The following is a 16865-nucleotide window of genomic DNA, read 5'->3' on the forward strand; positions in this document are numbered from 1 at the left end:
GGGCCAAAATTTGGCCCTGAGGAGACCCCGGGGGTTTCCCCCAGCTCGCGAGATGAGGCCCATCCCCAAGGAGAGGTCGTGGGGGATGAGGACGAGGAGGACGAGGTGCCCTTCCTAAGGACAGGGAGGAAGCGGGCGCTGGAGGTCGCCCAAAGAACGGACGAGGAGAGGATCCGGTCCGGAGCAGCCGCAGGTCCCTCTGGGCAAAGGTATGTTAGAGAATATATATTATTGCTCAATGGAATTATGGAAAAACCAAATACAACTCTATGCAAAAAATACAATGGACAAGAGCAATTGTTCAAAATACAAGTAAATAGAAAGATGTAGAAGAAGAAGATTACAAACTCAATGCTATAATAATACAAGTAAATAAGAAGAACAAAAGAATGAAAACACAAACAAACTCTCACACTCAACCAAAGTGTAGAGTAGTGGGGATCACCAACTTGAACAAGGTTCAAGACCTTTGTCCAAAAGCTTATTTCCCCCTATTCTCTAAGCATTAAGGGATCTCTCAAGGAAATAGCTCTCTGGAATTATCAAGCCTCAAGGTGTATTTTTCAGCCAAGTGCTTTGTGGATGAAAAATGGTGTGTCATACACGTGAGCATTAGGCTCCTATTTATAGGGTTTGAGATACCCCTTTGAATTTCAAATTTCACCAACCCCCATGGCTGTTACCAATGTTTAATTGGATGTTTATGGAATTAAAATGGAGATTTGGGAGTTATTTGGGATGTTAGAACCGTTAAATTTGAAAAAAACTGAAAATTCACATAGGCTGTTACCAATGTTTCCAACAGTCATATATCACCATGACTTTATGAAATCCAATCTCAAATGTGTAACATATAATATACACATTATTGGGTAATATTTGGGAGTTACAATTTTGTAACTGATTTTGTAACTCCAAAATATGTCACATTTGGGCACACACATTAGTCCAATTTTGTGACTCTCAATAATATGTTACAAGGTGTGACAAATCACATTTTGTCACATTATTTAATCTAATATTATATTATATGAAATAATATAACAAGGTAATCCTTACATGTTCAGGGGCTTAGATAGGGCCACCGCCGATCCTCGGTTAGCTAGGTTTAATCCCAACCAGCCCGTCCAACGCCATCGAAACAACCCCGACCTCGACGTAACCCTACTCCAGTGTGTTGACCGGCTCCTGCTGGATTACGAGAGTAGCCGCCCTAGGGGTACCGTAGTCGTAGACAACACTTTAACCTTTAGGTCGGCCTTATTTGAGGAGTATGGGACCAATCTTCGGTCATGGCCCTCGCTCCGGGAGGGTATCGTAGCTCCGGGTCTTAGGCAGTATGTAGAAGAGTCTAGTTTCGGACCCAGAACCCGTACCAGCCCGCGAAGTCATTGTCTTAGATTCCCCCGCAGAAGCTTCGGGGCCGATGATCGTGACCATAGATTCCTCTTCTAGCTCGGGGGGTAGGATCCCTTTCAATATATATACTTGAGTTCCGCTTTTCCCCCTTATTTTTGTTCTTTCATGAATGCTTACTTGTATATTAATGTTGTCTTTGTTTTGCCAGAGGAAATGTCTCAGCCCGAGAATAGAGACCTGCGAGCTATGTTCGCCGGAGGGAACTCCTCTGCTGGGGCCTCTGGGCCCAAGATGAAGAAGCTCCGGGTGGTGAAGAAGGCCGCAGGGACCCCAACCAAGTCCCCTGCAGAGGGGAAAGACCAGACCCCAGCTGCCCAGGCCAAGGTACCTCCACCTCCTGCCACAGTGGAGAAGATGCCCCCGCCCCCTCCACGAGCTCCGACCTTTGTTCGGGATACGGGGGCGGAGCCTGGGATTTCGGCAACCGCAGCCCCCGAGGTGCGCATTCTGGTGGACCCCTAGGCCCTGGAGAAAATTCCCGACGTCTTTCGGGGGACGGTGTACGAGACGGCAACCTACACCGTCAACCACTACTATGGCGCCACCGAAAGGGACCTGTGGGCGATCGAAACAAGGAGCACGGAGAGCGTGATGGAGTCTTCACTAGGAATGGCTCTAACGGTAAGCCTGTTTTACACTTTGTACCCTTTGGTTTCCATGCATCGTACGCTCCTTCTTTTTTCTTTTCTAAGGCAGTTGCCTCTTTGCTTTGTAGGGTGCCTTGGTTCTTCACCGGAGCATATCTAGGTCCAAGGCTCGCCTCGAGGACATGAGGGGCGAGCATCAGGCTGTTTTGGCCGCCCAGCAAACTACTTTGGCCGCCCTGAAGACTGCCCAAAAGCAGGAACAGGAGGCCAAGGATGCCTTGGCAGCCGCGCGGGCCGAGCTGGAAGCGTCCCGCCCCAAGCTGGAAGAGGCTGAGGCTAACAAGGCCGCCCTAGCCACTGTAACGGCCGAACTCGAGGAGGCCAGGATTGCCTGGGCCGCGCTGGATACTGCAAAAGCCGAGGCCGAGGAGGCTAAGGCTGCCCTTGAAAAAGAGAAGGCGGCCTCCAGCTCCGCCATGGAGGACATGTTATACCACTGTTGGGTCTTCAACCCTGATGGCAATTTTTCCTTCCTAGGAGCGGAAGTCTGGGAGCCCTTCCTGGAGGGGTTCAAAGCTCGTCTTCAGCGAGAGGCGCCCTCTGAGACCGGGGAGACCTCCACAGCGGTCGAGCAAGAGGGCGAGACGGCGACCTCGACAGAGCAGCCCGGTGGAGCCTAGGGCCTTTCTTTTTCGCACCCACATTATTATTATTATTATTTTTGTAACTTTTGTATGAGGTTTTTCCACCTCGAGACAATTGGCTTTATCAATTTTTGCATTTAATTGATTTATTTCCTTTTGCCTCTACGCATTTTGGTCATTGCTTTGAAAAAATTAGTTCGTGTTAATTCTTGACTAATATTTTGTGCTTTTTAGGAAAAACACCGATTAATCAATTTGAATTAACTTCTAAGCTTTATGACCTGGTTATGTCCAGGACGTTGGTTTGAAAACTTAGTTCGCGTTAATTTTTATCAATATCTCGTGCTTTTTAAGAAAAACAACGATCAATCAATTTGAATTAACTTCTAAGTTCTATGACCTGGTTATGTCCAGGACGTTAGTTTGAAAACTTAGTTCGTGTTAATTTTTATCAATATCTCGTGTTTTTTAAGAAAAACAACTGTAATGCCCCGAATTCTCCGATGTATTTAACGGCGTGAACAGTAGGCCGGGAGGGCCATACTTGCTTAATTATGTTATTAATTGATTAAATGCATGTATATGTTGATTATATTATGATATGATGTGAAATGCATGCATGTGAGTCCATATTTTTATCCACAGGGGTGTGATGGTAATTTGGCCCGTTGAGGGTAAATTGAATTATTTATTCACATGTTGGTGATATATCTTGAGACCACATTATGATGTGGGTTTGTTCGAGCCATTTGGCATGAGACGATTAAGGAATGTTGAATATAGGTTTGGTCATAACGGGCTTAAGCTCGGGGCTCGGGGTGAGTCTCGGGGTGCTTTTAATGTTTATAGTGTTACCGGGGATTAAAGGGTAACGGGATGTGAAATATTGGTGTTTGAGAATATTGAGATTAGCGGGAATCGGGAAGCGTTAATTATCATTAACGGTGTAGGTGGAAAATGTCAAAATTACCCTTGAAGTGGTTATAGGAGCTTTATTATACCTAGGGGTATAATGGTCTTTTTTGTTATGGATACATATGATGTATGGATGGCTGTAAAACAGAACCCAAAACAGAGTTTGCTTCATCCTTCCCGTACCTTCCCTTCCCTTCATTTTTTTTGCTTCTCCTTTGGAGATTTTGGGCTCAAGGGGTGGAACTAAGCTAGGAAATCAAGGGGCTTAAGCTATAAACTTGGTTCAGCCATTGGAGAGGGTTCAATTCCAGGTTTGAGGTGAGTTTTATCCATTGTTTTACTGGTTTTGCTCTGATTTCGTTCATGGATTTCAGCTCTTGATTTAGGTGTGGAAAGTTGGAATTAAGGGGAGTTCTTGGGATGTTTTACTTGGGTTATGATGAGGGATAGCTATGGGTGATGTTTGGTGGTTTAAATGGGTGTTTGAGAGATGTTTGGGTGGTGTCTAAACTGGGTTTGAAGGGTTGGATCTAAGAGAAATCGTAGAGGAAGAAAAACAAGGGTTTTGGCTGAACTGGGTGTTGCGCCGCGGCATGGCCAGGGAGAGCCGCGGCCCTTGGTGAAATCTGAGTTTGGGCGCCTCTGTTTGAGGGGCGGGCTGCGGCATGGCCAAGGAGGGCCGCGGCCCTTAAGGCATTTTTGGCCAAAGTGAGCTTTTTAGCATGGGGATGCAATCCTAAGGCCTCGGGATTGAACCTACTACCCGATTGAGTAGTGTTTGAGGTCCCAGAGGTTAGGTTTTGGTTTAGGAACCTTTTATTATTCATTTTATTGATGGAATCCCATAATTTGGTTATGACCAGGTAACCGCTAAAGGACCAAAAAGTCGATCATTCTTAGGGTCACTCTTTTATTCGTTCTTGCTCGAACCGGAGGTAAGAAAACTGCACCCCAAGTGTGACATGCATGGATATTTGTAAGGCATGTTGATTGTGTAATATGGACACAAATTGAATAGGGATGCTTAGCGTATGTTGTTCGCTTGTGCATAACACTGACTAATTAGTCAGGTTTGGCAAAGGTGCTAGTATCAACTGTGAAGCTATGACTGATTAGTCAGGTTCGGCAGTGGTACTGGGCATTGGTCACGTTGCACTGACTTGTCAGTCAGAATTGGCAAAGGTGTTAGTGTCAGCTGTGAAGCTGTGACTTATTAGTCAGGTTCGGCGGTGATACTGGACACTGGTCACTTAGCGCTGACTTATTAGTCAAGGATGGACTTAGCGTGGTTCACACTAGCCAATAGAGATTAGATCTAATCGATTATTAGCATTGAATGACTCAAGGAGCATTAATGACTGACCGACCCTGAGGGTCGATGAACAAACAGAGCTTGGAGGCTAGTGGCTTACTTAACAGCCACTCTCCCGCTAGAAAATAGAGCTTGGAGGCTAGTGGCTTACTTAACAGCCACTCTCCCGCTAAAATCATGTGATGTTCATTTGCTTGTTGAAAGCTTTATGTTCAGTATGATTATAATGATAATCATTTGATAACGTTTATGAGAAGTATTATGTTTTCTTGCTGGGCTTTGGCTCATGGGTGCTATGTGGTGCAGGTAAAGGGAAAGAAAAGCTCACCTAGCCTTGAGTGGAGAGCTGATGTGGTGGTGTGTACATATGCGGCCGCTTGACCGCCACGGTCATGGTATTCTCAGAGGAACTAGGGGGTTTACCCTATTTTTGCCGCTTAGGTCGGCGGGGTTGTAAATTTAAAACTGTAATGACCATTTTGTACTGAGAACCACTTGTAAATATTTTGTTTAGCTCTTTAGAGCAGTTTGTAGTAAAAATCTCCATTTCCTTTTTATTGGTTTTGCACCTTAACCTGTTAATTACACTTAGAGCACGTTTTTGACCAAATGACTCGGGTAACGAGTCAAATTTCCGGTCCACCGTTCACCGTAACTGTTCTGGGGTAGCCAGGGCGTTACAACTTGGTATCAGAGCAATGCCAAGGTTAAGGTTCCTGTAGACTGGCTGGGCATGTACACACATCACTGAAGTCAAGCTCGACTCTTGGTTTGGTTACTCTTTATGTAGTTATGTGCATAACTGCCTAAATGTGGTGCAAATGCTTTACCTGTATGTATGAGATATTATGAACTGTTATATGATACATGTTGAGTGCTGAGTGCCATAAACATGTATCTGTTTGTGCATATTGAATGACTGTGGAATATGATAACTGTCTGCTTGTTCTTGGACCGTGCGGCGGCAAGAGGTTTAGTTATTACTACCTGACTGGCCGTATTGATTGTTGTTTCAGTAAGGTATCAGTGACAGAATGAACCCAGAACAGACAGACACTACAGCTGGCCAGAGTGGTCAGGGTCAGAATAATGACAACAGCCAGGGTCAAGAGAATGACCAATCTCAGGTTCCACAGCCAGCACCTGCAAACTGGCAGCAGTTGTTTAGTGATTTGCAGGCTATAGTGTTGAAACAGGGAGATGAGTTTCGTCTCCTGAGGCAGCAACAAGTGCCTGCAGTGGTTAATGTACCAGAGGCACCTTCTGTGTCAGTGCCAGTTATTGGGCAGCAGTCTGGGGTTGAAAACAGATTGGAACCTCTTTATGAGCGGTTCAGGAAACAACAACCTCCAGTTTTTGAAGGCAGCGCTGATCCTATCAAAGCTGAACAATGGATGAGCATGCTTAACACTATCCTTGACTTTATGAAGGTAGTGGGTAGTGAGAGGGTGGCCTGTGCTGCCTATATGTTTCAGGAAGATGCCCGGATATGGTGGGAAGTGGTTGGTCAGACCAAAGATGTTAATCTTCTGAGCTGGGAGGAATTTCAGACTTTGTTTAATGAGAAGTACTATAACGATGCTATACGAGCGGCGAAGGCCGATGAGTTTATGAGGCTACTTCAGGGAAGCTTATCAGTTACTGAATATGCCTTAAAGTTTGACCGTTTGGCAAAGTTTGCCAAAGAGCTGGTGCCCACTGATGGGACCAGGAGAGAGAGATTCCTCCAGGGGCTACAGCTCAGGTTAGCTCGTGACGTTCGCATCACCACTGTGGCAGGAGTCACTACTTATGCACAGGTGGTGGAGAAGGCACTCACAGCTGAGAGTGCAGAGATTAAGATCTGGCGTGACAATGCATCCAGAAGGGATTTCAGGAGGCCAGGTCCTCCATTTGTTGGTTCTGGTAGGGGTGTTGGCCCCAGTGATCAGAAGAGGAAGGTTCCTGATACCTTCCCAGTTCCAGGTCCTGACAGGAGACCTCGTGGTGTTACAATAGGTCGTCCTGGGAGCAATGAAGCCTGGAAGGCTCGTCCTGAATGCCCTAGGTGCAAGAGGCGCCATTTGGGAGAGTGTAGGGCAAAGGCCTGCTTTCTGTGTGGAGTAGTGGGTCACCTTAAGAAAGATTGCCCTCAGATAGGGAAAGAAGAAGCCAGAAAGGTGGACAGCTCGGCCCCAGCTCGAGTGTTCACGTTGACTCAAGCAGAAGCTGAGGCTTCCCCCTCAGTTGTTACAGGTCAGCTTCTTAGTGCAGGAACCCCTTATCATGTGTTAATTGATTCTGGTGCTACACATTCCTTTGTTGCTAGTAACGTTATTGATAGGTTGTGTAGACCTTGTGATTTCTATGCTGTGGGGTTTGGTACTTTGTTACCCACTGGGGAGATAGTGGTATCCAGGAGATGGGTCAGATCTTTGCCAGTGACAGTAGAGGGCAGAGAGTTGTCAGTGGATTTGATAGAGTTAGTTATGACTGACTTTGATATGATACTGGGTATGGATTGGTTGGCAAAGTATGGGGAAACTATTGACTGCAGAAGGAAGATGGTCACCTTTGAGCCTGAAGGTGAGGATCCTTTTGTGTTTGTTGGTACTGTGCATGGACCTCGTGTACCTATGATTTCTGTGTTGAGGGCCAGGGATCTTTTGCAGAGAGGATGCATTGGATTCTTAGCCAGTGTGGTTGATACCACCCAGGTCATGCCAGTGGGACCAGAGGATACTAGACTTGTATGTGAGTTTCTGGATGTGTTTCCAGAGGATTTGCCAGGGTTGCCACCACACAGGGAGATTGAGTTCGTTATAGAATTGGCACCAGGGACGGAGCCAGTGTCTAGAGCACCGTACAGAATGGCCCCAGCTGAGTTGAAAGAATTAAAAGTGCAGTTGCAAGAGCTGCTAGATATGGGTTTCATTAGACCTAGTTTCTCACCCTGGGGTGCGCCAGTTCTGTTTGTAAAGAAGAAAAATGGTTCTCTGAGGATGTGTATAGATTACAGGGAACTAAATAAGTTGACAGTTAAGAATCGATATCCTTTGCCAAGGATTGATGACCTGTTCGATCAGTTGCAAGGTATGAAGGTATTCTCTAAGATCGACCTTCGTTCTGGTTATCATCAGTTGAGGGTCAAGGAGGGAGATATACCGAAGACTGCTTTTCGTACCAGGTATGGGCATTATGAATTTCTAGTTATGTCATTTGGATTGACTAATGCCCTTGCTGCTTTCATGGATATGATGAACAGAGTGTTCAAGGATTACTTAGACCAGTTTGTGTTCGTCTTCATCGATGATATTCTGGTGTATTCTCAGACTGAGTTGGAACATGAGCAGCATCTGAGGTTGGTTCTGCAAAGGCTGAGAGAACACATGTTGTTTGCAAAGTTTAAGAAGTGTGAATTCTGGTTGTCTCAGGTATCCTTTCTTGGACATATTGTCAGTAAGGAGGGGATTAAGGTAGATCCAGCAAAGATCGAAGCGGTCAGAGATTGGCCAAGGCCAAAGAATGCTTCTGAGGTTAGAAGTTTCCTTGGATTGGCAGGTTATTACAGGCGGTTCGTGGAAGGGTTCTCGAAGATTGCTAGTGCTTTGACTGAGCTGACACGCAAGAGCCAGAAATTTGTGTGGTCAGATAAGTGTGAGAACAGCTTCCAGGAACTGAAGCAGAGGTTGATTACAGCTCCGATTCTGAGTCTTCCGACAGACCAGGAGAAGTTTGTGATTTACTGTGATGCTTCTCATCAGGGTTTGGGCTGTGTTTTGATGCAATCAGAGAAGGTTATTGCCTATGCTTCTCGTCAGTTAAAGGAGTATGAGAAGATGTATCCTAATCATGATTTGGAGTTGGCGGCTGTGGTTTTTGCTTTGAAGATATGGAGGCACTATCTCTATGGAGAGAAATGTGAGATTTAATCAGACCACAAGAGCCTGAAGTACTTCTTCACCCAGAAAGACCTGAATATGAGGCAAAGGCGTTGGCTGGAGTTAGTGAAAGACTATGATTGTGAGATCTTGTATCACCCAGGGAAAGCCAACGTGGTAGCTGATGCTTTGAGCCGGAAGGGTCCGGGGTAGATTCATGGTATGAGGCTGATAACCAGAGAGTTAGCAGATGATATGACCAGAGCTGGTATAGAATTGCTGGTGGGCCAGTTGGCTAACATTACGCTACAGTCTACACTGTTAGAGAGGATTAAAGAAGGTCAGTTGAGTGATCCACAGCTGATCAAGATTAGAGAGGATGTTCTGGCTGGAGCATCCAGGGATTATACAGTGTCTGAGGTAGGCTTGTTGAGATACAAAGGACGGATATGTGTTCCGTTAGACACTGCTTTGAGGCGAGAGATTCTGGATGAATCTCATACTACACCTTACTCTTTACATCCAGGCACCACGAAGATGTATCAGGATGTGAGATCGTTATATTGGTGGCCGGGGATGAAGAGAGATGTAGTAGAGTATGTGGCTAAGTGCTTGACATGTCAACAAGTCAAGGCTGAGCATCAGAGGCCGGCAGGGTCACTGCAGCCTCTGGATATTCCAGAGTGGAAGTGGGAAGACATCACAATGGACTTTGTGGTGGGATTACCCAGGACTACTGGTCAGCATGATTCTATTTGGGTGATAGTGGATCGCTACACCAAGTCAGCTCACTTTTTGCCGGTGAGGACTACATATACAGTTGATCAGTATGCAGATCTCTATGTGAGGGAGATCGTGCAGCTCCATGGTGCGCCTAGGTCGATCGTGTCAGATCGGGACCCCACTTTTAATTCCAAGTTTTGGGGGAGTTTGCAGAAATCCATGGGGACAAAGTTGAAGTTCAGTACAGCTTATCATCCTCAGACAGATGGACAATCTGAGAGGACGATCCAGATTTTGGAGGACATGCTGAGAGCATGTGTACTGGATTTCGGTGGTTCTTGGAGTAAGTATCTGCCTTTGATAGAATTCTCCTACAACAACAGCTACCAGTCTACCATTGGAGTAGCACCTTATGAGATGCTATATGGTAGGAAGTGTAGATCTCCCATCCATTGGGATGAGATAGGAGAAAGGAGATACTTAGGTCCTGAAGAAGTTCAGAGGACCAGTGAGGCTATAGAGAAGATTAGAGCTAAAATGCTTGCTTCTCAGAGTAGACAGAAGAGCTATGCAGATCCCAAGCGCAGGAACGTGGAGTTTCAGGTAGGAGACTATGTTTTCCTCAGAGTCTCACCATGGAAAGGGGTGATAAGGTTTGGGAAGAAAGGCAAGCTGAGTCCTAGATTTGTAGGTCCATTTGAGATCCTGGAGAGGATTGGTCAGGTGGCTTACAGGTTGGCTTTGCCTCCGGCGTTGTCTGCCATGCATAATGTATTTCATGTATCAGCTCTTCGGAGGTATGTATCTGATGTGGGCCATATTCTGAGTTATGAAGATCTGGAATTTGAACCAGATCTCTCCTTTGAGGAGCAACCAGTTCAGATACTTGACAGAAAGGACAAGGTCCTTAGGAATAAGACAATACCTTTGGTTAAGGTATTGTGGAGGAACAGCAAGGTCGAGGAGGCGACCTGGGAGCTGGAGTCAGATATGCGGAGTCAGTATCCCGAGCTGTTCAGGTAAATTTCGGGGACGAAATTTCAGTAAGGAGGGGATAGTTGTAATGCCCCAAATTCTCCGATGTATTTAATGGCGTGAACAGTAGGTCGGGAGGGCCGTACTTGCTTAATTATGTTATTAATTGATTAAGTGCATGTATATGTTGATTATATTATGATATGATGTGAAATGCATGCATGTGAGTCCATATTTTTATCCACAGGGGTGTGATGGTAATTTGGCCCGTTGAGGGTAAATTGAATTATTTATTCACATGTTGGTGATATATCTTGAGACCACATTATGATGTGGGTTTGTTCGAGCCATTTGGCATGAGACGATTAAGGAATGTTGAATATCGGTTTGGTCATAACGGGCTTAAGCTCGGGGCTCGGGGTGAGTTTCGGGGTGCTTTTAGTGTTTATAGTGTTACCGGGGATTAAAGGGTAACGGGATGTGAAATATTGGTGTTTGAGAATATTGAGATTAGCAGGAATTGGGAAGCGTTAATTATCATTAACGGTGTAGGTGGAAAATGTCAAAATTACCCTTGAAGTGGTTATAGGAGCTTTATTATACCTAGGGGTATAATGGTCTTTTGTGTTATGGATACATATGATGTATGGATGGCTGTAAAACAGAACCCAAAACAGAGTTTGCTTCATCCTTCCCGTACCTTCCCTTCCCTTCATTTTTTTTGCTTCTCCTTTGGAGATTTTGGGCTTAAGGGGTGGAACTAAGCTAGGAAATCAAGGGGCTTAAGCTATAGACTTGGTTCAGCCATTGGAGAGGGTTCAATTCCAGGTTTGAGGTGAGTTTTATCCATTGTTTTACTGGTTTTGCTCTGTTTTCGTTCATGGATTTCAACTCTTGATTTAGGTGTGGAAAGTTGGAATTAAGGGGAGTTCTTGGGATGTTTTACTTGGGTTATGATGAGGGATAGCTATGGGTGATGTTTGGTGGTTTAAATGGGTGTTTGAGAGAGGTTTGGGTGGTGTCTAAATTGGGTTTGAAGGGTTGGATCTAAGAGAAATCGTAGAGGAAGAAAAATAGGGGTTTTGGCTGAACTGGGTGTTGCGCCGCGGCATGGCCAGGGAGAGCCGCGGCCCTTGGTGAAATCTGAGTTTGGGCGCCTCTGTTTGAGGGGCGGGCCGCGGCATGGCCAAGGAGGGCCGCGGCCCTTAAGGCATTTTTGGCCAAAGTGAGCTTTTTAGCATGGGGATGCAATCCTAAGGCCTCGGGATTGAACCTACTACCCGATTGAGTAGTGTTTGAGGTCCCAGAGGTTAGGTTTTGGTTTGGGAACCTTTTATTATTCATTTTATTGATGGAATCCCATAATTTGGTTATGACCAGGTAACCGCTAAAGGACCAAAAAGTCGATCATTCTTAGGGTCCCTCTTTTATTTGTTCTTGCTCGAACCGGAGGTAAGAAAACTGCACCCCAAGTGTGACATGCATGGATATTTGTAAGGCATGTTGATTGTGTAATATGGACACGGATTGAATAGGGATGCTTAGCGTATGTTGTTCGCTTGTGCATAGCACTGACTAATTAGTCAGGTTTGGCAAAGGTGCTAGTATCAACTGTGAAGCTGTGACTAATTAGTCAGGTTCGGCAGTGGTACTGGGCATTGGTCACGTTGCACTGACTTGTCAGTCAGAATTGGCAAAGGTGTTAGTGTCAGCTGTGAAGCTGTGACTTATTAGTCAGGTTCGGCGGTGATACTGGACACTGGTCACTTAGCGCTGACTTATTAGTCAAGGATGGACTTAGCGTGGTTCACGCTAGCCAATAGAGATTAGATCTAATTGATTATTAGCATTGAATGACTCAAGGAGCATTAATGACTGACCGACCCTGAGGGTCGATGAACAAACAGAGCATGGAGGCTAGTGGCTTACTTAACAGCCACTCTCCCGCTAGAAAAGAGAGCTTGGAGGCTAGTGGCTTACTTAACAGCCACTCTCCCGCTAAAATCATGTGATGTTCATTTGCTTGTTGAAAGCTTTATGTTCAGTATGATTATAATGATAATCATTTGATAACGTTTATGAGAAGTATTATGTTTTCTTGCTGGGCTTTGGCTCATGGGTGCTATGTGGTGCAGGTAAAGGGAAAGAAAAGCTCACCTAGCCTTGAGTGGAGAGCTGATGTGGTGGTGTGTACATATGCGGCCGCTTGACCGCAACGGTCATGGTATTCTCAGAGGAACTAGGGGGTTTACCCTATTTTTGCCGCTTAGGTCGGCGGGGTTGTAAATTTAAAACTGTAATGACCATTTTGTACTGAGAACCACTTGTAAATATTTTGTTTAGCTCTTTAGAGCAGTTTGTAGTAAAAATCTCCATTTCCTTTTTATTGGTTTTGCACCTTAACCTGTTAATTACACTTAGAGCACATTTTTGACCAAAGGACTCAGGTAACGAGTCAAATTTCCGGTCCACCGTTCACCGTAACTGTTCTGGGGTAGCCAGGGCGTTACAACAACAATCAATCAATTTGAATTAACTTCTAAGTTTTGTGCCGACCTGGTTATATCCAGGATAGGACTTAGTTCGCGTTAATCCTTTATCAATATCTCGTGTTTTTTAAGAAAAACAACGATCAATCAATTTGAATCAACTTCCAAGCCTTTAAGGTGACTTGGTTATATCCAGGATAGGGCTTAGTTCGCGTTAATCATTTATCAATATCTCGTGTCTGTTAAGAAAAACAACGATCAATCAATTTGAATCAACTTCTAAGCCTTTAAGGCGACCTAGTTATATCCAGGTACCATATGCCCCCCAAGTAACTAGGAAAGGGTCTTTCGTGGTTACTTGAGATTACACCCACAAATATACACAATAATAAACAAAGATTTAATTCTCATTGCTTAACAAAAAGTGGCCTTATAAGGGTGCTACTGATAATATTTCTTCAAATGAATGGCGTTCCAAGTTCGTGGGACTGCCCCTCCATTGAGCCGAGCTATCTTATAAGTTCCTTCCTTAATGACCTCGATGATTTGATATGGCCCTTCCCAGTTCGGTCCCAATACTCCATCTTTGGGATCCTTACCGGCTAAGAAGACCCTCCTGAGGACCAGGTCGCCAATACTAAAGGCGCGCTTTTTGACCTTTGAGTTGAAATAACGAGTGATTTTTTGCTGGTAATGCGCGAGCTGAAGGTGCGAATCTTCTCGTCTTTCATCAACCAGGTCAAGGGAAGCACAAAGTTTTGTGGTTGCGGCCCTGGTCATATGTCTGGACTCGAAGCCAAGACACCTTACTCTCGACAGGGAGGACTGCCTCACTCCCAAAAGTCAGGGAGAAAGGAGTATGACCTGTAGGAGTCCGATGCGAGGTCCGGTATGCCCACAGAACCTGGGGGAGCTGTTCTGGCCAGACCCCCTTGGCTTCGTCTAGTCTCTTCTTAAGGCTCACCTTTAGCGTCTTATTGACGACCTTGACCTGGCCATTTGCCTGTGGATAGGCTACGGACAAAAAGCTTTTCACAATTCCGTACCTTTCACAAAATTCGGTGAAGAGGTCGCTGTCAAACTGAGTCACATTGTCAGATACGATCTTCTTCGGTAGCCCAAACTGGCAGATAATGCTCTTGACCACGAAGTCGAGAACTTTCTTGGAAGTTATTGTTGCCAAAGGTTCTGCCTCAGCCCACTTCGTGAAGTAGTCGATGGCCACCACAGCGTAGCGGACCCCGCCCTTTCCAGAAGGGAGGGCGCCAACCAAGTCGATTCCCCAGACTGCAAATGGCCATGGGGACGAGATCATCTTCAGCTCGACTGGGGGAGCACGGGCAACTGTGGCGAATCGCTGGCACTTGTCAAATTTCTTGACGTTTGAGATCGAGTCCTTTGACAGAGTGGCCAAGTAATACCCTTGCCTTAAGATTTTTAGGGCCAGGCTTTGCCCCCCAGTGTGATCCCCGCAAAAACCTTCGTGCACTTTGTGACGCCCCACATCACTATGGCTGCTTTCTAGAATGACGACTGACCCTACAAACCAAGACAAGTCTTTCCAGCGTGCTTTGTCCTCACTCGCACACTTCCTAGGAAAACTTCCCAGGAGGTCACCCATCCCTAGATTAATCCAGGCCAAGCACGCTTAACCATGGAGTTCTCAAGTGATGGGCTACCGAAAAGAAGATGCACCTTCCTGATATAGGTAGTACCTATTAATCCATTTAAGCCTTCTTCAGCTGTGTAGTCCCATACCTACACAGTCTTAGAATCATTACACTTGGCCTTCCCCAGGCGGTGTGGGATTGCACAGCTTACCCGGTCTTTCCCCTTACGGATCACGGGATTCTGACTGTCACACACTTCCTACAGGATGGCCTTTGCTTCGCCTGGCAGAACACATTGTAGGAGAGGTAGGGAATGCCCTCATCGGTACAACACCCCATCTACCATCGCATACCTTGGTGCCTGGTACAGTACCCGCCGTGCGTCATTACGTGCTTCGGGTAACTTTCCTTTGGTGAGGTACTCGAGGATGGGAGTCATCCAGGTCGGTCTGGCGTCAATCATCTCGACCTCCGCCCCAACCACTTCTATACTTGGTTTTTCCAGGAATTCCACCGGTACTAACCCCAGCGTCTCCGTCTCTCCGGAGGTAGCGAGCTTGGCGACGGCGTCTGCGTTAGCGTTCTGCTCCTAAGGTATCTGCTCGATTGAGCCTTGCTCAAACGCGGAAAGTTAGACTTTTACCTTGGCCAGGTAAGCAGCCATCTTGGCTCCTCGTGTTTGATATTCACCTAGCACCTGGTTTACCACGAGCTGGGAATCGTTGAAGCATTGAACGGAGCTAGCCTTCAGCTCCTGGGCTATCCTTAGCCCGGCTAGCAAAGCTTCGTATTCGGCCTCATTATTGGAGGCCTTGAATCCGAATCGTAGGGCCGAGTGGAATCTATGTCCCTCTGGGGATATCAAAATGATCCCAGCCCCTGAGCCGTTCTCATTGGATGAGCCGTCCACGAAGATCTTCCAAGACGTCTGGGCCGAGGTGACCTGAGGTGAGTCTTCCACAGGATCTCCCTGAATCCTGTGCACTCTGCCACAAAATCGGCCAGGGCCTGACTTTTTATAGCAGTTCATGGGGTGTACAAAATCTTGAACTGACTAAGTTCGATAGCCCACTTTAACAGGCGTCCTGATGCTTCAGGTTTTTGCAAAACCTGCCTTAAAGGCTGATCGGTCATGACATGTATTGAGTGGGACTGGAAATATGGCTTGAGCTTTCGGAAAGCCGTGATAAGATAGAACGCCAGTTTTTCCATCAACGGGTATCGGGACTCAGCCCCGAGAAGTCTCTTGCTGATGTAGTAGACCGGTTTATGAACCTGGTCTTCTTCTCGGACCAATACGGCACTAGCTGCATCCTCTGTGACAGCTAGGTAGAAGAAAAGGGGCTCTCCTGCCTTTGACTTGGACAATACGGGCAGCTCGGCCAGATGTGCCATCAGGTCGAGGAAAGCTCTTTCGCACTCCTCTGTCCATTCGAATTTCTTGTTTCCCCGGAGCAGGTTGTAGAATGGCAGGCACTTGTCGGTGGATTTTGAAATAAACCGATTTAGGGCTGCCACCCTTCCTGTCAGGCCTTGGACGTCTTTACGCGACCTGGGTGAGGGAAGCTCGAGTAATGACCTGATCTTATCAGGGTTATCCTTGATTCCTCTAGTGTTGACGATGAAACCCAGGAATTTTCCAGATGCGACCCCGAAAGTGCACTTCTGAGGGTTAAGCCTCATGTCGTATTCTCTTAGTATCTTAAAGCACTCTTCCAGGTCGGAAACATGGTTATCGGCAGTCTTTGACTTGACCAGCATGTCATCAACGTACACTTCAATGTTCTTCCCGATCTAGTTGGCAAACATTTTATTCACTAATCTCTGGTATGTAGCACCGACGTTCTTCAGCCCGAACAGCATGACCTTGTAGCAATAGACGTTAGTCGGGGTCATGAAGCTGGTGTGCTCTTGGTCCGTCGGATTCATGGAGATCTGATTATAGCCTGAGTACGCATCCATAAAGGACATAAGCTCATGCCCCGCTGTGGCATCCACCAATTGATCGATCCTTGGCAAGGGGAAATAATCTTTGGGGCAAGCTTTATTCAGGTCGGAGAAGTCGATGCAGGTCCGCCATTTCCTGTTGGGCTTTAGGACCAGCATGGGGTTGGCGACCCAAACTGGAAACTTGGTTTCACGGATAAAGCCGCATCTCTTGAGTCGGGCTACTTCTTCTTCTAAAGCCTCAGCCCGAGTTGTTCCCAGGCGCCTCTGCTTCTGGGACTTTGCAGGAAAGCTCTTATCCAAATGAAGGGTGTGCATGATGACATTTGGACTAATTCCCACCATGTCCTCGTGTGACCATGCGAACACATCCAGGTTATCCTG

This window comes from Humulus lupulus, chromosome 8, assembly GCF_963169125.1.
Source record: "Humulus lupulus chromosome 8, drHumLupu1.1, whole genome shotgun sequence".
Lineage (NCBI taxonomy): Eukaryota > Viridiplantae > Streptophyta > Magnoliopsida > Rosales > Cannabaceae > Humulus > Humulus lupulus.